Source organism: Lytechinus variegatus, chromosome 15 (assembly GCF_018143015.1).
Source record: "Lytechinus variegatus isolate NC3 chromosome 15, Lvar_3.0, whole genome shotgun sequence".
In the NCBI taxonomy this organism is placed as follows: Eukaryota; Metazoa; Echinodermata; class Echinoidea; order Temnopleuroida; family Toxopneustidae; genus Lytechinus; species Lytechinus variegatus.
This window is the reverse complement of record NC_054754.1, coordinates 3,442,248-3,463,857: the sequence shown is the minus strand read 5'-3', so window position 1 is coordinate 3,463,857 and position 21,610 is coordinate 3,442,248. Positions and strand designations below refer to the sequence as shown.

The 21,610-nt window shown below is 40.1% G+C and overlaps 1 long non-coding RNA gene across 1 annotated transcript; it reads right to left on the bottom strand.

Moving 5' to 3' along the window:
• Window positions 1-579: 579 nt before the first annotated feature.
• Window positions 580-18,360, bottom strand: LOC121428445. Its single transcript, XR_005971792.1, has 2 exons — window positions 18,259-18,360; window positions 580-4,319 (listed from the first exon to the last, which is right to left on the bottom strand). It is a non-coding gene; the product is annotated as an uncharacterized LOC121428445 (long non-coding RNA).
• Window positions 18,361-21,610: the final 3,250 nt, after the last annotated feature.

The following is a 21,610-nucleotide window of genomic DNA, read 5'->3' as shown; positions in this document are numbered from 1 at the left end:
ATGTGGCTTTCAGGTTCATGCACCTACAGCGTAAGTAGCAACAAATATCATCATCACCATCATCATCCTCATCATCATCACCACCACCACCATCATCATCGCCATCGCTATGAACACCATCATCATTATCATCATCATCATCATCATCGTCGTCATCATCACCATCATCATCCTCATCATTTCATCATCCTCATCATCATCACCACCACCATTATCATCACCATCGCCATCACTATGAACACCATCATCATCATCATCCTCATCATTTCATCATCACAATCATCATCACCGTCATCATCATCATCATCACCACCACCACCACCACCATCATCATCATAGTCATCATCATTATCATCATCATCATCACCTTCATCATCATCACAGTCATCATCATTATCATCATCATCATCACTCATTTCAGGCAGCATTTTCGTGTTTTCAAACTGTTGCTACACTTACATCTTACAAGACTATATTACAGCACGGGGGTGAAAGGAAATTTATCTATGACTTTACAAACAGTAAGCAGAATCAAAAACATGAACAGTTTGTTAACAGAATAAAACGAAACAAAAACAGTTTCAGTGTTCAAGTAAGAACGTGCACAAATTTAATATCAATTTCTTGCATTTCATTTTTTCAAATACTCTCCGACTATTCACAAATAGAAGAAAAGCAAGACATGAACAGTGAACATAATAATGATAAATGTAATGATAATAAAATCTTCCTCGTATTTCATCTCTCATAAACAACATGCGTTACATATTACTGTACAATAATTATGCAACATACTATCATATTATCATTATAATATAAGAATTCCTTTGTAGGTCACATATCTGAGGAGCAAGATATGGAACCGCTCTTTCGCAACCCCATCGACATGAATATCATCAAATATTTCTGTTAAAGTGAAAAGTAATATGACGTATAAAATATAACTTACAATTCATTGGTCAACATCAGAAGTAATGCGGAAAAAAACTTCAACCATGTTCCATACAATTACATGTACAACAGATGAGCAGCCATGATGGGTTTAAAAGGTAGGTTTACTAACATACTATAAAAAAAATGTTCGAGGAGACAGGATGGGTGTATAATTCATTTCGTCTTAATCTCATATAGACAAAGCAAAACCAATTTGACTTACTATCACACGGGTCGTGTGGTCCCATGGTTGGAACAATGGACTCACAATCGCAAGGTTGTGAGTTCGAATCCCCACTCTGCCATTGTCTCCACTTTGATTAAAAAAGGCCCAAGAGTAATATCTGTCGTCTAAAAGGTCAGCATTACGACTGATTAACCTAGACGTAATTTTTTCCTAGTTAATTGGTTATATACCAGTTTAACGTTTACCATTTACAAGCAAAACGCTGTCCTGCCGAATTCCTACGGGGGTTACCATAAAAAATTGTTTTAATTGCCGTTTGGGCATTTGGTCTACACTATAATTGGTCTAAAACCCACTTAGTCTATTTCTCATTTAGCCTAGTGGCCATGTGGTGTAGTTTAATTTAGTCTACTTATTATCTTACATTTTGTCAGATTTTTTTTTCAAAATAAAAATAGAAAAAAGTACATCTAAACATAACGACTAAGTGATGTGATACCGAATGGTTATCAGACGAAAATGGTATAACCTATTACTTGAAATTTCACAAAAAATTGGTGTGATAATAGGCAATTTATAGACAAAATGGTTAATGGACTAAATGGCAATTAGACCAAATGGCTATTAGACGAACTGGTTGTCAACAAATTGGGATTAGACCATGTGTGTGAGATGAGATGGAAAGTAGGCAAAGAGGGTGTAGACCAAGTGGTATTTTACCTACCAATATTACTAGAGTAAGACCTACTTAAGAATGACAGGATGTTAAGGGAAGCCCAGACTCCCGCCCCATCCACAAGCACGGGGCACGGCAATCTTGGGACATCTCGAATTTAAATAACATAAAGACTGCCCTCTAGAGTCTAATTACAAGAAGCTGAAGGTTCATGGTCGTTCTTAATGTGTCATTCGACCAAAAGGAGAGGGAGATTAGAATGCAAGAAGGGATACCAAATAAAAATGATAAGACTAAAGCGTTAATACAAAACTCGCACTTAATTATCCGTCATAAAATTTTGCTTTGTGACGTCATAAAAAACATTATGAACAATATAGCTGTCTTTGAAGACGTGATTGCTTTTGTAAAGAAAACAGACATTATGCAAGTTATAAATCAGTGTGGACAAACTTGATTGTGTAATTGTGTTCCTGGTGAATTTAATGGTGAATATAATGTAAAATCGAATTGATTTGAACTTCTTGTAAGAATGAAGAACGAAAACCAAATAATGTATAGCCATAACATCACTTAAAGATGGTGGACTATCACGACGAGATGTAATGCATCATTGTGGAGCTTTTAAGTGATTTGCGGGTGAAGGGGGAAGAGTGGTGGAAAGAGTGGGAGAGAGTGAGGGAGAAAGTGAAGAGACGATTTCTTCGGCCCATTTACGGGGGCTGTATAAACAAAGCGCCTCTCCCGAAGGTGGCCGCAAAAATTATCTCACTATGTTCGACTACATTTCTGACATCTCCCGGCGGCTTTGGCTAAGTAACAATCAGCTTTTTAACGAGTTGTGTTGCGATGGGGGTAGGTATTAACCGAGGTATGGCGCAAATGGAAGAGGGGCTTGTGAAGGTGAGTTTTGCTCTCAGAAAAGCGGGTATAATCAAGTTTTTTTTCAAGACAGAGGGAGAGGTAGATAGAGAGAGACACACAGAGAGAGGGGAAGATTTGGGACCCAGCAGCTGACTACACACAATCTCATCAATTAACCCAAGTCCATTTTCGGATTGCACACATGCCCGTCGCTTAGAGCAGACGAACTTCGCTATCAACTTTACGCGCGCAATTTCATTAAAGTGGACAGCCTCGGATGGGGGTCGCCATTTTGAATTGAGACACATCAAATCTACCGCCCCCCTCCCTTTTCCTACTCAGACATGATTAATTTCCAAGTATTCGAAGGTTAGACAGGCTAATTGGATACGATTGTATATTGCCCGAAGTGTTTCTAATAAAAACGATCCGGTTCTATTGGATATTAAACATATAGGTTGCGAGTAAAACTGATCAGTGGAAGAAAAAATTAATTAATTTCGCTCTCCCGGGTTTACCAGTGCATCTTGTCTCTTGACAGAAGGTAATAAAGAGAGGCGATAGTTATGAAGAGTGAAACACGTCCATTAATAGCTCCTGCCAAATGAAGAATGATCGCGTTTTTTCCCCCCGAACACTTCATTATTACATGGTCGTCTATGTATGAGGTGCGTTGTCAATGAGAATCGCTCGAGTTCGGTTTTCCGTCCGTGCAGTATACATTGCGTTTTCTCATTGAAAAAAAAGTACTAAGTTGAGGGGGCTTGGAATATGCTTCACAAACAAGTGGGTTGCTTTACCAAGCTGTCGAACCACACACACACAAAAATGACGAAAAATGATCATGGTGTCCCTTGAACAATCAATCCATTTCAGGTGGTTCCAGCTTGAACGATGAAAAAGCTTATAGTGATTTCAGTGCAGAAGAGAATTGAAATGGATAACAAAACACGAACATTTCAACATCAAGTTGTTTTTGCCATACACGTTTAGACGACAATGGCAAAGCATTAGCTATGAAGCAGGACGGCTAAAAATACATTTTTTTTTTAAATTTCAACGCTGCATTTCATCATTAGTTTTTGCTCAAACATTCTTCCCAGAGCTACCCATTCCAATGTCTGCAGGAACCGCACACTGGTTTAAACCTTCTTGATGCAAATTGCCACAACTGTTATATAATAGGTGCAAAAACAGTGCGAAAAACATCGATAACACTAAATATAAAACGAATGTCCATAGATGCTGTATAGCAATTGTGATTTCATTTAGTTCACAGAGTCACGTGGTGTTAACGATCCATGATCTTTCTTTTTAATTTCCCCGACGATTTTATCTTTGTTTGAAAAAATGAATATTGGATGTTTGCTCTTGTACATTCCTGGACGAATTCTGATTTTTCGTCGGTGGGGGTATCTATTCAGTGCGCCGTCTCAAAGCGTCCATAGCAACGACATACATGTCGAAGGTCACAATTCTTAAAGTCACGACATTTCATCTCCATCCGTTCTTCGTATACATAAGTCCTTTGGCGTGAATATATACAGTCCTTTTTTATGTCTCAATGCCTGTCAGCGTTGCCAATCTAAAGACCGTCACCGTGTCAGGATACGTCAACGAGAGGGATGAGGCTCGTTCAAGAACTCTGAATTAGCAAACCTGTAGCAAGAACAAAAAGAGATAAAAGCATGAAAACAAAATGAGAAAGAATTACCGTTTCATCATGGAACGTCTGCTATAATTGCAAAATACATTTCATTCGAGAAATTAATTAAAAACATGGGACATGATTTTGCCCCAAATTGACAGCTATAATTATCCGTGCCCATCCAGCCATTCACATGTAATTGTACTTGACAGCCGCAATAACCCTGAAATATGATATATGCCGTGGCGTTTTGAATGCTTATTGAATCTCTCATTATATAGGCATTCTGTCAATGCAGTCGACAATCTTTATTAGTATTTATTGTTAAATCCAATAGCGAGGTCCTATACAATGTTATTACTCATTTTGAAAGGAGCGCTTTTCTCCGCTGCGTGACAGTTGTAATTTGACCAACAAAATGCCTATATGATACAAAGTGGATTACGGGTAAATAATGTGAGGTAGGGGATGAGTAGATTGTATAGACAACTACTGGGTAGTATAATGAGAAAAGTAACGACAAAATGATTTGTCATTGAGAGGTAGGATTGGCTAAAATGACACTGGGAAACTCATGACAAGGGGGGGGGGGGGTAACGAATGACGAGCATTATTGCAAGATAGCATACCTTCGCGATATAATTAAACAATCAAAACAGTTTACATGAACATGATGATAAGTCAAAGTAGGTATGGATTAAGTGAATATATATATATATATATATATATATATAGTTCGCATTTTATTTATACTGGCATTCAATACAGGAAAGTACGCATATCAAATCATGTTTCGGCGAGTCACCGAAAAATACAGGGAAATGATACGACCTGATCCTAATAAGAACATTATGAATAATTCCACCGCAATTCATTTCAGAGGCCCACTCAATACATAGCGAGCAATTCTCCTCAAATTAAACGAAAATTATCCCCCAATCGAGCGTTTGAAAAGAGAAATTACCCTAAATTTCCTTCGATAAACACGACACAATAGCCCCAAACAAAGGCGACAATGGGTCCAATTTATTCGACATTTACTTCGTTGATTGGGAGCCATGTAAGGTCATTTCTCGCTGCTAGCCAGGCCAAAATTAAATTTGCTAAATTCACTTTAGTAAATGTTTACTATATAACCTTGGTATAAATGGGTTTTTATTGTAAGCGAACTCGCATAGGAATTCTCCTTATGCAAATGAGTCTGCGATTTGGTGCATTAATTTAATGGCGGGATAATGTGGACGGGGTAATTACTTAATCTTTCAATCACGCAGATACAATGGCTTGCTATAATCATCATCATCATGATAATGTTTTAAAAAAAGTTCAATACCCAACAGACCACCTAAACACCGAAAACGATTCGGTAATTTAATATATTGAACGTTTTACATAATCTGATCATGTAGTGAATGCTTATCGACGCCACTTAGTGACAACATGGAATGATGGATCTAAAATGGCTTCGTTTTAAAGGGTAGTGATACTTGTGCGAGTTAAGAACTAATCTGGAGGCAATCTCATGTTTGCTCGGAAATTAAAGCTCATTCAGTGTAATGTTTGAGTGCAGGCCAGATCATGAACGCGCACACGTACATAGATACGCCTGCAAATATTGGTACAGCAAACATGGGCACGGGGGCGAAAATATTAATGCGCGACTAAATCATTCTTATAGCGACTTCGTTATGGGGGAGAGAACGACGTCTTTTCATGCGAACGGAAGAAAAGAGCCTCTATCGCTTAACATCCGAATGGTGTCTTGAGTTAACGCGAGGAGACGACGACACCCTTTTGTGTGCTTCTATAAATGCGGCATTTAAGGAACGGGAAATTAATAAGCAAAATCAATCAAGCACTGCGCACGAGACTTGGGGTTTCTTTCTCGGCGCGCGGGGCTTTTTCATTGCGCTCCCTTTCGGGTTTTCTGAGTCACCGTGCATAAGATCCATATAAATTGTAACCGCTAGTATCTAGTAATGCAAACGGCACCCCTTTCTTCCCGTCGTTATCGTGTAATTAATACTAATAATAGCAATCGAAAAGCAATTATGAACACTCGGCTGAAGCGCGGACAATAGATTGAATATCGGGGAACCCTCGCACGCGCCCCTAAAACTAATTACGACCGTTTTTCGATATGAAGTCTTTTGGCTCGCAGGCGCAACGCGCGCGCTTGTATACTCTCCGCTCTGAATGCCATTCAGGCTTAATCTGAAGAAAGAAAAAAAAAGATGTGCTCTCGCAAGGTGAAATGAAAACAGCTCCTAGACGAAAACTTCATTTGAAGACCCTGGAAGTTATCGAATGAGATGGTATAAGATGAAAAAAAAGTAACTGAGACGGTTCAATAAAGTCTTCTTCACTCAAGATGCAAGGCATAATAGCTTCAAAACTGTGTCATAGCACTTGACTAGCCTCAATTCAAGCAAGAGCATTGTCGAAGGAAATTGAGTCGTTTCGGCTTCAGCTCTCTAACCAGTCCCACCTTGCATCAGCTGTGGCGAAGCGTGAATTACTTCTTGCTACTTTGGCGGCCTTGCGGACCAAGTCTGTCAAAATAGGCCAATCGATTCGAACCCATCACGACGCATAATTGATAAGCAGATAATTACATTATCATTACTCAAATTCCCCACAGCAAACGATGCCCTTATTAAACAAACCGTTCTCTTCCCTCTTCTCTTCATTTTTCTCCTTTTTTACCGGGGAGCTTCTTGTTATTAAATGATCAACGACATGAAGGGTTTGGGATACATACCCTTGGCCTTTTTGACAACTCTGTTTGTTCAGGAGAGAGGCGGTGGACTAATCCTGCGCCGAGAGTCGACCGGTCTTTTTCCCCCCGACTCATGCACGACCCATCGCTTCCAGCTTTCTGGATCGCAACACGGGCCATAACTACACCAACCCCTCACTTGCCATATCTCCCAGCAGTTTCAAGAGCTAACATCGTCTTTATTATCACAGACAGTGGCAAGATGAAACCTGCAGAGAAAGTTCATCTTGCTGCTTGCCAGCATGTGTAAAGCCAAGCACTTCTACGGAGGCTTACCAACGCAGGCCTGATTATATTGTCGTTGGGATGGTGACCTCTTACCATCCTGTCCATAATAAAAACTTATTCTTCTACCCCTCATTAATATCCCCCAATTATTGACAATCTTGAGAAATAATGGAGAGAGAGAGGGGGGGGGGGGAGTGGTATGGGCGGAAAATTTCACCTCTTAAACCTGACGTATGCCGTGTACCCAAATCAAATTACTGAAGGCACTGTACTAACTTACCGATCCTACCCACCTTCTTCAGCTTCCTTTACATATCGCGAATATGTTCCGGAATATACTACTTCAAGTTCACTATCGAATAATGAATTCTTCCTTTAGATAACAAAGTCATTGTCAAGTTCATGAATTGCTCAGTTCTACACGTAGTTCGAGGGAAGGTGCCCATCTAAAACATGAATAACCCGAGTGGAGGATGGACCAGAGTGGGTGCAGGGGAGGGGGTGGGGCTTCCGAAAGGCACAATGAACCAAGGTCACGGCCGGGGTTGGGTCCGCAGGGAGGAAAGGCTAAGGAAGGGGATATTCTATCGGTAGCGAACCCAATCACTTAGCAGCCACTAATTGCCACAATTGGTGCCGCCGTGATATCGAGTGAATAAATAAGAGCCTTGCGATTGGGAAGGGAAATAGATGGAGAAAAACAGAAAAGTGTACGGTGAGATGGAGAAAGGGGAAGAGGGGGTGGGGGAAGAGTTCTAGAGGCGGAGGAGGCAGGTTGAAGATCAGTTGATGAGGGAGGGGGTGAAATATAAAATGAGGAATAGGGGAGGGGGACTTGCGTTGGGGTTACGAAGAAGAAAGACCACCTCCGTGGGGGACTGTTTCTCAGAACTTTGCGTAAACATGGCAAAGTTAGGCACAACATGCGTGGCCTCACAACGTCCGTACTATGACAAGCAAGATGTTCACCTCAATCGCATTCATTATGCAGACGGTCAGTAACATAAAAACACATGTTCAGGGCAACGTACATTCATAAATAAATTAATTAATTAATCAAATGAATCAATTTTGAAATACAGTAAAATCTCGTTAGAAACTATTGACTCTCATTTCGGCACTTTAAAAACAGTTACTCATAACGTCGTGCGAAAATTTTCGAACAGTTTTGTGAAACCAAACCGAGAACGGTTCCTTTCGATAAAAGGCACGATGGACATACCGAAGTCCGCAACTCATTAGTAAAGAAGACCCATGACAAAGGCATTCAGCTAATGGAACCACAACAAACTTGCTCATTTAAACGGAAAAATAATTTCCTCATTAGATGTTGCCTTTCATCCTCAACTGAACAATTGGACTTAAAGTGAAAATCAATCAATTTCAATTACCTTCCAGGCAAACGAATCGATGTATTGAATGGGGAATAATTTAATATAAATAAGACATTATGACAAACGTATTCACTGTCGGTAGTTCTGCACGTTTCAATTATAGCCTTTCAAACGCAATTACTGGGTTTGCTAAAATCCTATCATTTCCTATATCTTTGTTATTTGTTTTATCAAACGTCTTTCCTTGAGACTGCAGTGCAAAAACCCAATTTTTATATTTGAGGGAAATAACTCTACGGAAGCGGTCAAAATTACTGACCAAGAAACTAATTTTTTTACACATTGAATAAAAAAGAAAAGAAAAAAGAAATTTCACGCGATTAACATGGATAACCTGGACCAATGTGAGACCCTCATCTCGAAGAAAACTGCGGTAAAGATGTGGAAGTTGTGGTCAGTTGGTGGGGCTGGATTGTTGAAAATAATATTTCCATCTCTCGGTCTGAACGTGGAGCTAGCTCCATACTCTGAAGTTGGCCAAGTTTGACCTCTTAAACGCAGGAAATGATCTTTCGCAGACACGGCGTTCAGGAGAGCATCCCATGAAATAGTAATTTTTCACTGACTAGATCTATTTGTTATAAGCTACCGAAATCCTTGCATCTGGTTGGCTCACAACAAATTCATCAGTAAAAACCATCGAGGTAAAATTAAAACGAACATGCTTTAGAATTCAAAGAAAAGTCAAGGATGTTTTCAATACTTTAAAGGAACTCGGTTGCTCGATATAAAAGGCTCAAAAGGCAAAGGTATTGTCAAGGAGAAAAGTCGACAATAGCTTAATCTGATTGGGTATTTATACATCATAACGATTGCTCTGATCATTGCACCCTCATCATATGGCTTCTCGAACTAAATGCCAAGTGTCTAGTTATATAACCTATAGACAAACTAATCAATCCCGCACATGTCAAATTTTCCTATTCACATAATGATTTCTTTCTCGTTATTGAACTGATTGGCTCTCTGCTAGTTCTTTTCTCATAACTTTCACCCCCTGTATCCCCACCCCACCCCACAACCGATCTCTTTTTTAATTTGTCAGGATTTGGTGCTGTCGTAGATTAATGGGCGCTTTCGGCGCTCTTGGTATCCCCTCACATTCGAGCTAATTTGAAAGTGTCGGGGGGAAATAAATACAACACAAGTCAAAATTGAACATTATGGATGATTCTGGCTGCGAAACGCATTTCGGGTATGGGAAGAGAAAAAGATGCGGCATTTAGAATGTATATCCATAGCTCAGGGCCTAATGAGTGACTAGGGAAGCTTGGTGTATTGGGCCAAAATAAGAGGAGGGAAAGAAAAAAAAACGAATTTACCCTTAAAAGATTTAGGAATCAAATTGAACTGTTTTCCTCCTGAAATTCGACAGCGCCTGCTTCCCTTATCCAATTAAAGCAAGCGAAATTTGTTATTTCCCCGTTGCAGTTTCCGATAATAATGAAAGGGCAAGACTTTTCCAGATCGTACTTATCGTCTCTCATGTCGCTCCTCATGTCGTTTCTCATTCATACATGATTGATAAATGGGACGCAAAAAATTGCAAACACGGACTTGAATACGTTGGGACCGAAATGAGAGACTCTGCTAATCTGGAATTCAATTTAATTGATGACAAAGTGGAAATCTGTGTAATAAATAGGAATGTTATCCCCGATTCGATATCGATATGACATGTCTTAACTAGTGTGCCGTGCTGGTGGTGCCCTTAGGATAATATTTTATAGAAAGGTTTTGGTTTCGGGATTATTTGGAGTTCAATTTCTTTCAAGGTGGAAAGAACGCAGACCCAAACTCCAAAAAACAGTTCACCCCCTTCATAATTCTTTGATGATTCCTACGAAGCAATCTGTAGGCCTACACCTTGAAGCAAAAAGTGCCATCGTATAGTATAGCACACAGCCTTGTATTTGACACATAAACCTGGATGCTAAGCTTATCACCAGTGTTCAGATCATATTTAAGGTGTCACAATCACATCAAGGGGTTTATGTTCTTGCCGTGTAATAACAGCGTGAATCCAACACTGGTGTCACAACCGAAAGTCTAGATCTCGGAATATAGGCCAACGTTTCAATATCATCGAGGGCGGATTCTCCGCAGACACAATGTGAACACGAATTCCTCGTTCATCACATGTATAAACATGAGGTTGTCGATGATTACCCGACTGTATTCGTTTAATAAAAAAAAACAGAAAACCAACAAACGACATACCACACAACAGTTTCGTAGGGTTTCATCAAGGACTGTGGATCTGATTGAGCGTCAAACTTTGTATAGACGCTACCATTTGGACTGAGCATAAACTTCGACCGGGCATGAGTGCGGTTCTGGGCACCAACGATTTTGTACGCTACAGTCACTCCAACTAAACCGACTCCAAACCGACCGATGGTATGTCATTGGTAATATTGCAAAAGATGTGGTCGGTCTGGAGACGGCTCTATAACGGTGGAACTGTGTCATTCACAATACAAGATTCTGTCGCATTTCTTTAGCATCAAGCGCAATATCAGGGGCTCATATTCTTGATGAAAGCATCAGAGGGCAGGCAATGTAAACCGTGATTTATATCAAAGATTTGCCCATGGAAAGCGCAAGAAAATATGACACGAATAATGTTTGATTGATCAGCAATTCTGCTAGTAAACATGGCAAAAACTGTTTGAAAATAGTACGCAGTAGTTCCTTTGAGCATACAATGAAAATGCCAGTATTCAAGCCTGTTAGGGTTTGCCTCGATGTTTCAAGATGAACAGTAAATATGCTCGATTAATCAGCATTACTGGTACACTGGTAATAAAACCTGTCTAGGGATGGTACGCTCGATAAATTTATTTGACTATTTAAGCGTAAGATCCTGGCCCGTTTCGACAACATTATCATTGTTAACATTTTAAACCCTCGCTGTCAGAAACCACTGAAAACTATATACTCTTTGGTCTGCTCATATCCAACGACTCTGGATTTGCGAGCTGTCTAGGTTAATTCAGACATGTCTGTCTCCGTCTTCACCTCACGAGGAATCTTCATACCTATCTCACCCATACCCTCTAATGCTCGTAACCATCAAGAAAATCAGCGGTTGTTTCTCTGCCCTTGGTCTCCTTTCAGACATCGTCGGATATCAGACTTCATTTTCTTTTTTTCCCTTTTTTTAAGGCATGTAATTTCATCGTACTCAATCCGTCGCTTAATTCGATACCATAAACATTTGGCGGGACTTACGCGAGATGACCATAACGCAAGAGCGTCGTTTTTGGAAACAGTATTTAGGTCAAGTTGTGTATTTGGGGCAAATTTTGAGCAATATGACAAGGAAGTAATCCAATATGGATGCTAGGATAAGACTACTAGCGCACCGAACCATCATTCAGTAATTGCACTCGTAATTCCGTCGCGCCCTACATATCACAGCTTGTTTGGACATGGCTATCGGAAAGGTCATTTCAGGTCAAGTCTACCATCTCTCTAATTGGTTTGACTCGTGTCCTCTGCCGTACAGGTTCATCTCGCCTGCTAGCTGTGAGCTAAAACTCAGGCTCTTTATTTCTATTTCTTTGACTCTATATTCCTTTTACCTATATAGGCCCACTCATCCCGCCAACCCGTCTGTGCGAACGAGCTACGAGGTATTCTTATATTCCAGATTTAGTGCCCGATTTTCCTCATTTTAGAAGCATTTTAATTTCCTTAATTATGTCCACTGAACCTGTCAGATGGCATGTGCCACTTGATATGCTCTATACCATGTATACCAATGACCATAGGCAACAGCGTTAAGGTTTTTTCTTCTTCGTTCAAAACACAGAAAGTTATTTACCTCAAATAAAACACTCCATAACCGGGATCACAGCAGGTGGGTGTTTCATAAAGCTGTTCATAAGATACGAATGACTTTACGCACAACTGGTGTTCCTTTCTTGTGCTTTGTGATATAACCCTATATAGATGTCTTTAATGACTCATGTATAAGAACATGTTCCAGTCGTTCGTAAAGTTGTGCGTAACTTTACGAACACCTTTATGAAACACCCATGGACCAGGACCCCAAACCCTGCACCAATATGAAACTCGCCCCAATGTTCTGTTCGTTTTGCCCCCCTTCCCTCTTCACATCGGTACAGAACGAACAACGGCAACGATATTGACGACGGCTCAGAATGATATTTGACTCCTGAATAGATTTCGTCTAATGTTCTTTCGTGTGATTATCTGTCCCCACAGCCGCTCTCTCAACATTAGTAAACCTTCGATATTGCCAGGATTATGAATAAGCCAAGAATGACAGAATTTATGAGATGATTGACGATTCTCGTTTACATCGTATACATCTCATAGAGATAGCTCCAATAAACATGATAATGCTATTACAAATCTAATATCTGTCGTTCCATTTATGTAGAATATCCCATTACCGAATCGAAGCAAATATGCAATTAAAAAGGACAGGGATTCTCTACATCAAGAGACTTGACGCTGAAGCGCCACCCGCGTCTCGTTTTTGCCATGCAAATGCAATTATCCGAAAGGGGATTCTTGTCTTGTCCGACTCAGCACAAGTGTGCAATTCAGTATTGAATATATATTGGACGACAAATTTTGTTTGGGCAAACGATATTCATGCCGTGGGGGAAAAGGTATCTTAACTCCCGACGATTGCAGGCTTTAACGTCTTTCATACGCTATCCTACGCCCCGTTTTTTTTTCTTTTTTGAGATGTTCGGAGACGCAATAATAAGACTGGCCCTTTTCTGCTTCCCCAAGCCGATGCTTGATAGGCAATTATCGGCAGGGAGGGAAGGTAGGACATTATCAGCGGCGGATCCAGAGGGGGGCGCCCCGGCGCGCGCCCCCCCTATTTTCGCCGGATTTTTTTTTTTTTTTTTGATGGTTATATTTACTGGATTGGTACAATGTAGTCAATTTCAAGGGCTAGATCTAGTCAAAACTGTATTTTAACTTACGCTCATGGCCTTTGTGTTCGCACAAATGCACCTCTGTCATACTGTATTGCAATATGTAAATTCCGGAATTCCAGGGCGCGCAAGTCGATTGGTTGGAAAGTTGCACCACTTGTAATCGGGAGCTGTAGTGCAGTGACCAGTGTGAAGATGTTGGATTGGATATCATTTTTTTCCGAAATTTTGTGTTTTTTGTAACATGCGTTTGTCCGTCTTTATGGCAAACACATGTAAATTGTAAGTAACAGATCGCGAGAGAAAGTGTCAACGATGCGAATGATAATGTCTATCCCGAGATTATTCTTCACTCAAAGATGAAGCCCTATATCGGGCGCCACGTGCGCAGCATTATCATTCTGCCTTGGTCATGTACGTTTTCACTGAAATGTATAGGTCAGACATATTTGTATTTAATGTAAACTAACTTTTACACTTTCTGGTAGATTCAGAGGCATATTATCCAGGGCGCCCCAACTAAGTTTCGCCGAAGCAATCATTCCAACGAATTATCAAGGAGCAAAATTGTACATTCTCAATCACCAGTCGACCCCACTCCGCGTTTGCTGTGTATAGGCAGCTATATGTCAGCGTAAGGAGCGAAGATTTTATGTGACGGGGGGGGGGGTGGGGGTGGGGGGAGAATAAAAAATACTTTCGTGCTGGGGAAAAACGTCCCGAGGACACATTGTGTATTGTTAAAAAGTAGAAATTGTGACATTAACCCCCCCCCACCCCATTTTTAATGTTTGATAATCTATAGGTTTGCTGATTACAATATATCTTTAAAAAAAATTGCCAGCAAAATCGAAAACGTAAACAATAAAAATGCTGAGAATCCCCTTAAGAAGCATTATATTACTTTGAGGTTGTGCAGAATGACTGGATTATTGAAGATGATTTGAAAATAATACGAGGGAAAAGGTTGATTACCAGAAGATGATGTCGTTTTTTCTGTAGTTTGTAACAATTTACTGTGCATTTTGGGGAAAAAAGAACCAAATTTTATGCATGTTGCCATACGACTAAACAATTCTCGTTTGAAACACACAATGTAAATACACAAATGACAATAAACAGAATGGATTATTCGGAACTTATCGATTACAAGTCTCAGTTTCGTATCATTTAAATTTGACGTTTCAATCACACGATGCAAGCAAGTGAAGAGCCTTTGCCAAATGTATGTTTTGAATGACCGCTTATACGGTGTGTGACTGGAAACCAGCTCCTAAATGAGTCAGTATGTGTCTTTTATTCATGAAGTTACAGTGATTTAAGTGTGCATTTTCTTCTAAAGGTGCTCTCAAAATACGACTTTTGGACATGATTTTTTGAAAAAGTCCTTGCCGTGGGAGGGGGTATCCCCCCTCCCACACCCTCCCCCCGCTCGGTCGCTTCGCTCCCTCGCCGCTGGCGCCCCCCCTATTTCAAAATCCTGGATCCGCCCCTGATTATACTTCTCCCTCTTCATCGTCTCCTTGTCGAGTAGTCTAACAATTACTTGGGGGCTTCTCACTGCTCTATGCGTGTTCACGGTGAGAGCGAATAAGGTGCGCGGTGAGTGCGTAGTTTATATTCTCAAAGCATTAAACCTTTCAATCAAACCCCATTCCCAATCTGAACCGGTGGAAGGTTATATTAAGAGTGTGCGGTGATGTAAAAAGGAGGCGATGCTTCCGACAGAGCGACCCAGAGAAAACCTAATGCTATCCGATGTAATGATACTGACATGTCAGACATATTTGGAACATCTGTATCACTGTAATCATTCTAAAATCGAAAGCCACCAATATAAATTAGGAATTGAACAGCCCTCTCGGAATCCATTTTATGACGCACGGTTTCAGCATGCCAGATATCGAATGGGGTGCAAAAACTACAATTTATCTTCGTTAGGTTTCTACCAAGTCTATTTTACTATTGTGAGATAGATTAAGGTTTTGTATTTGGAGTGGAGATTATTAATAGTTAGATTTAGATATGCTACAGGTTTATCTGGCAAAAACTGTACTGTTTATGCTCAAGGCAAGGAGTACAGGTTCTTCGCAAAGGTACAACCATACCGGACGTGAGTGTGTGTATGTGGGTGTGGGTGAGGATATATGTGCGTGTGCGTGTGGGGAGGGGGAATGTCACCTCTCTTTTGGCAAGGACCTGCTTTGAATTAAAACTGTCTTTAATTCATTCGAGACTGAACTCACTTCACAGAATAAAGACCGTGTATTTTGAATTCATACTGTTGAAAACTAAACGACGTTTGCAACCATTTCGGCCAATTTCCCTCTACAATTCATTTAAAGATATGGAATCTGTTCATGTAGGATAATTTTACAGGAAAAGGTACATCATAGGCCGATGCTCAAGACAGTATTCGGCTGTTACACAGCGAATATGGAAGGTAAAAATGAACATTCATTTTGTTATTTCAAGAGCGGAGTTGACCACCATTACATATCACCACATTCCAAATAAGACCCCTCGGCCCCGTCTTACAAAGAGTTACGATTGATCCAATCAATCGTAACTCTATGGAACTCCATCAGTGTCATAATTTTTCTACATGAAATTTGCACATTGTCGTTTGTAAACAAAGGAGAACACACCAAATTGTCAAGAAATCAATGAATTAATGGATATACATTAATATCTAATTTTTTTTGGGAAAAAACATGCATTTAATATGTTGATTTTGCTGGATTCCCATGGTTGCGATTAATTGGATCAATCGTAACTCATTGTAAGATTGGGCCCTGGAGTACTGAAGTTCGATAAACCATTCTTCATTCAACAATATCGGAGGATATCTCCACTTGACGAGCCCATAGAAATGACTGAAATACACAGAACCGGCTTCAAATATTTGAAGACCCATATTCCTGTAACAAGTTGACATACCTCTCCAAATCTGAAACAAAACTGGCTGACTAATAGCTAGCCGTTCCCATGACAACCAAAGATGATGAGATAATAAGGGTCGATGCTCGGTCTGTGATCTCTCCCCCAAAATGGGAGAGTACCTTGGATTGTCTTAGCGTTTTTGATGTTATGGCAGTCGGCAAAAATAAGTATGTCTTGAGGGTAAATTGTATTTTAAGGCGCACATGTACAGCCCTCTCTCTTCAAGCTTTCAGGGATAACGGAAAATGCTTTCCAACTTCTTGTTTAATTTGACATCTGAGGATCCGATAGGAAGAGTGTATGTTAGAGAGGAGTATCAGATTTCGAAAAGAAGATTGGGTAGTAGTGTTCATCGAGGTCTCCAACCCCCTTCACTCGCCCATCCCATCCCTAGGAGAAGAGGGCTTTTAACTCTGGCATAAACCTTCCGGTATTACAATCCTGTTCCATCTTTATGCGGAGAGAAGTGCTCGTCTTAAAAAGAAAAACGCAATGAGAGAAAAGGCGCGCTCAAAATGTATACGGCTGAAGGAGGATTTGCGCCAAAGATTGGCAGCGGGGTTGTATTGGTAATGCCTCGGGGAACTTCGGCTGACAGCTACAAGCCTTATGAGCTCAACCGCCACGGGGAATATCTCTCCCAAGTTATGTTTCATTCGTGTAAGCATGGCAAGTGGTTCGCTTTTTTGGGAGGATTGTGTTGGCAATTATGATGAACGGGAAATGAAGCGATTAAGACAGTCATCAGATGGGTCTTGATAATAGCAATAAACATCATGCATTCGCTTTATTTTCAAGCCCCTAAAATCTAATTAGCATATAATGTCCATCAAGCGGCATCTCCTCCAACATGGCTTTAAGCAGTTAAAAGCAGAGGTCTTAAGAAGCGCAGCGAGTAAGTGGCCTCCATCGTGACTGTGCGCCAATTCTATTGTTAAACTCCATTGGGCATGAGTAAGTGGATGAAAGCTTGCCTACTAACGTGAAGGAGGATAGTTACCTATCAAAGCCATGATGTTAAAAAAGTCATCCAAGCCCAAACAAATGAAAGTATTTGTCTGTTTCATCTTGGTTTCCAATGCAAATTATGCGAAGCTCTTAATGACGAATAACGGCCCTACCAATGAACAATACCAAATCATGCGGATCCTTTATAAGCTAACTCAAATCGCCACCACAATTACATTTATATTTTCAGAGCTATTGATCAAACAGTATATTCCTCGATCTTGTAAATTAAACGATAACCTACTTTGCCATGATTTCATATATTTTTTTTTAATTCCATGCAAACTTATCCACTGACGATAATCAATGAATTGCACGTTTTATATTCCAAATCTATTTGCCTGAAAATCACCAGTACAGTAGTACAAACTATTATAACTTCTAATTAAGAACATTCTTAAATTGTATCCAAAATTTGTGTTGCCTGTTATCAAGTTTAGATGTATTGACTAAAACTTTGTACTTTTAACTTTACGCTAATGAGCTATCACCCGAAAAGTTAGATTTGAATTCATCCTAAGCATTAGTTAAATTGAGATCCTCCATCCACACACCAAAAATGTTACAGTTACTCAAGAATGATATTTATTCTGATAAAAAGAGTGCGAGCAAAACAGATTTGGATACACTTTAGAACGTGATATCAGTGAGTCAGAGATGGTTATGTGCCTACTCTATTACCCGGTCTCAGGCCGGGGGCGTGGCTGGGGGCCATGGCGTGATGCGCCGCTGACTTGCAGAGCTTGCTGTGGTCGTTCTCACAGACGATACTGCCGTTGACTAGCGTGTACCGATCCCCAGTATGCAGCTGTATGTGGCATGAGCTACAGGCAAAGCACTTGAGGTGATAGACCCGATTTTGAGATCTCATCACGAGTTCGTTCGCAGGGATCTGTTGCCCACACGCTGTACATGCTCCGCTTGTGCCAAATAGTCTGCAAAGAAAAAAAATAAATATAGAAAGAGAAAACAAAAATAAGTATTAGTCTTCACACCACGAGCAAAGGATAAAACATCTTAGATCTACAGTAGGGTTGTAACTAGTCACTCAATTTTGGGTTGAGTTGAGTCACTTTTAGTGTTTGTTTGAGTGAGTCACTTTTAAGATGTCAATGGAAAAGAGTCTTGGAATACTGCTCGAGTCTCTGGTATGTGACTCGAGTCATGGCTTGGCAACCCCGGCCTACGATTAGGAGAGGAGGAATAGGGCAAGTTATTTTACTTATCTAAAATTGTGATCGGTCCAACATAAAGATGGTCAATAGCTTCACAAAACAAAGACAAAAGAGTAACCGATGCGTTAAGGTAGTCTGTTCAAATTAGAGAATTACATCTCTTTCGTTTGAAGTGGTTGATCTTCACCGTGTGTTGCCAGGCCTAGCAACAAGCAATGTTTGCAGACTGGGTTAATTGCATTGAAGTTCAATAACGAAATATCAACTGATATATGAAAGAAAAGGCAGCGGCGAGGCGCCAGTGTACAATGAGGACTGGGCTTAGTTGCCAAAACTCTCATTTGAGCTTTTGATTTCTTAAAAAATAAGATTTACCATTAAAAACAATAGCATTCCATACTCTCTCCTTATTCTGTCTTTATATTTGTCCCATTAATTATCTTTTGTTGATCGCTTGGTAACCATGGAGTCATTTGCCCCCGTGCCCGGTATGGCGCCAACCTTGAAAAAATGAATAGTTTACTAAAGATGATACAGCTGAGAATATTGGAAGATAATTATGAAAGGTAACGCCGCATGCTGTAGGGCTGAGCAATGTGACATATTTTACCGACCTAGCGACATATAATTTTTGGGGAAATTCGCGTTTGGATATATTTTCGTACCCGTAACTCGAATAATCGGTAAATAGATTGCAGCAGGTTCTATTAACATGTTTAAAAGTAATATGTATGATTTGAATATACTATCATAACAATAACTGCCGTATTAGATCGACGCCGAAACCTGAGCAAAAACATGTTTGAATCAAAGCTGATTTCCTGTTTTTCCCCATAATTTTGAAAGTAAAAGAAAATCACAGCCGAATCAATAGTGTTTATACTCTTGGCATTATGAAGAGGAGAATATAAAGTTCACTGCTCCCTCTATCTCTCTTGTTTCTCTCGAAATGAAAGTGAATGTGTGTTATTGTTTCACGGAGATAGATCCTAAGTAAGATAATGTTTTTAAATGCCTTATCACTTTCAAATTGAGCGGTGCCATATCAAAAGAAAGAGCAACTGTTACATCTGCAGATTGGCGATAGGATAAAAACAAGACATATGTCCACAGGAAATCTAGGAAGATGGTGAAAGGGAGTGAAAAGACGAAATAAGAGAGAAAACCTGAAATAAAAGGTGTTTATTTTAGCTGAAAAGCATCGAACATAAAAGCTGAAAGGGAGAGGTGCTAAGGGTATCGACAACTCATCACCATTATGCCGCGACCTCCCCCGCCATTCTACCGCTAACAACCTGGTAAAGCAACACCAATGGCAGCGATCGAAACTTCCCACCAATCTACGAAAGCACTGTAAACAAAATGAAATATTACAACGTGTTCATTTTACCACGTTTGTATCCATTCACTGAACGAGCAATTCATCATCGACAAACAAAAAGAAACATCGGAATACGATCTCGACATCGAAATCTGCCCTTTTCCCCCAGCACAAACAGTCGGAGACAAACAAAAAGGTATGAAAGGGACCATGAACGCGAGCGGAATGATTGGAAAAAAAACATGTAAATGTGTTGAGGAAACCTTTGACACTTGAACATTCACACCGGATAAAACACAGGCCTAAGTGGCTCTTTGTGACGAGGTGATGAATTCAAATGCGAATTGACAAAACGAAAGATAATCATGATAATCTAAGGCAACGGAGCAGTCATTATGACATACAAAAAAAAACAAAAAAACGTTCCAATGAACTGAAAGTGATCCAGACGCGGACGACCCAGCGAGTCAATGGAGATATGCCCTCAACAATAGCTTGCAGTAAAGGCTGTCGACAGCTTTTATCATTTTTTCAATGACACTTGAAATTCTTAAAAAAAAAACAGTAAATAATTTTCTATGCCAATGTATCGCCTTTAGCATGTTTAGTACGTCTACTGATTATAGACGTCTTGAAATGCGCTGTGCATATCACAGTCATGTGTCATTTTCGGAGTGAGTACATCTCCTCGCCTTCCTCTACACCTGGAAATTGTATTGATTCCCAAAGCTATATAGTAAAGATCGCCTCTAAAATCATCTTAAACCGTTATTAGAATGTAAATTGGCGATTATAGTGTATCAGCTCTTAATTATTTCAGCGTTATATTCATTTTCTTTGCTCTAAATATCTATCAGCTTATCCACTTTTGGGATCCGTCTAATTCAACCCTATTATAATATCATGCCTATTCAAAAGGTTTTTTATTAAATGTGGGGGTGAAACAAGGCGATTCCAAGAGAAAGACAGAGAATGTGGGGCGAGTGTCAGAAAATAGAGAGAGAGAGAGACAGGGGGGTGGGGGAGGGGGAGCCGAGGGGGAGAGAGAGATGGGGGAGGAGGGAGATGCGATAAAATGAGAAAAGTGACGGGATGTAATATGACATGAGAAAGAAGGGTGACGAGATGAAAAGGTCGAGCGTTTTTTTTTTTTGTTAAGAGAAATACTCTCTTCAAATTATCAGATCAGAGTCCATGAGCGCACTTTGTCACTTATCTGATCAATATGTCCCCAGCTATCATCCAGAAAACGCCTGGTAATCTAAATCTAAATCGGTTCCCGATCGATTAAATGGCATCTCTCTTTAGATAATAGCCCCCTCTTCACGAAAACCGGAGGAAAATTCGATGATGTGACACATATAGCTTTCATACCACAACCCCGGCCACTAAAAGTTCGTAGGAATAACAAAGTTCGCATCCAACCAGACCATTCTCTTGTGATGCATGATATCCTTCTTCTAACCGAAGAAACAAATAAGAAACAACAAAAATAAGAAGAAAAAGAAAACTTCCTTTTATTCAAGGGC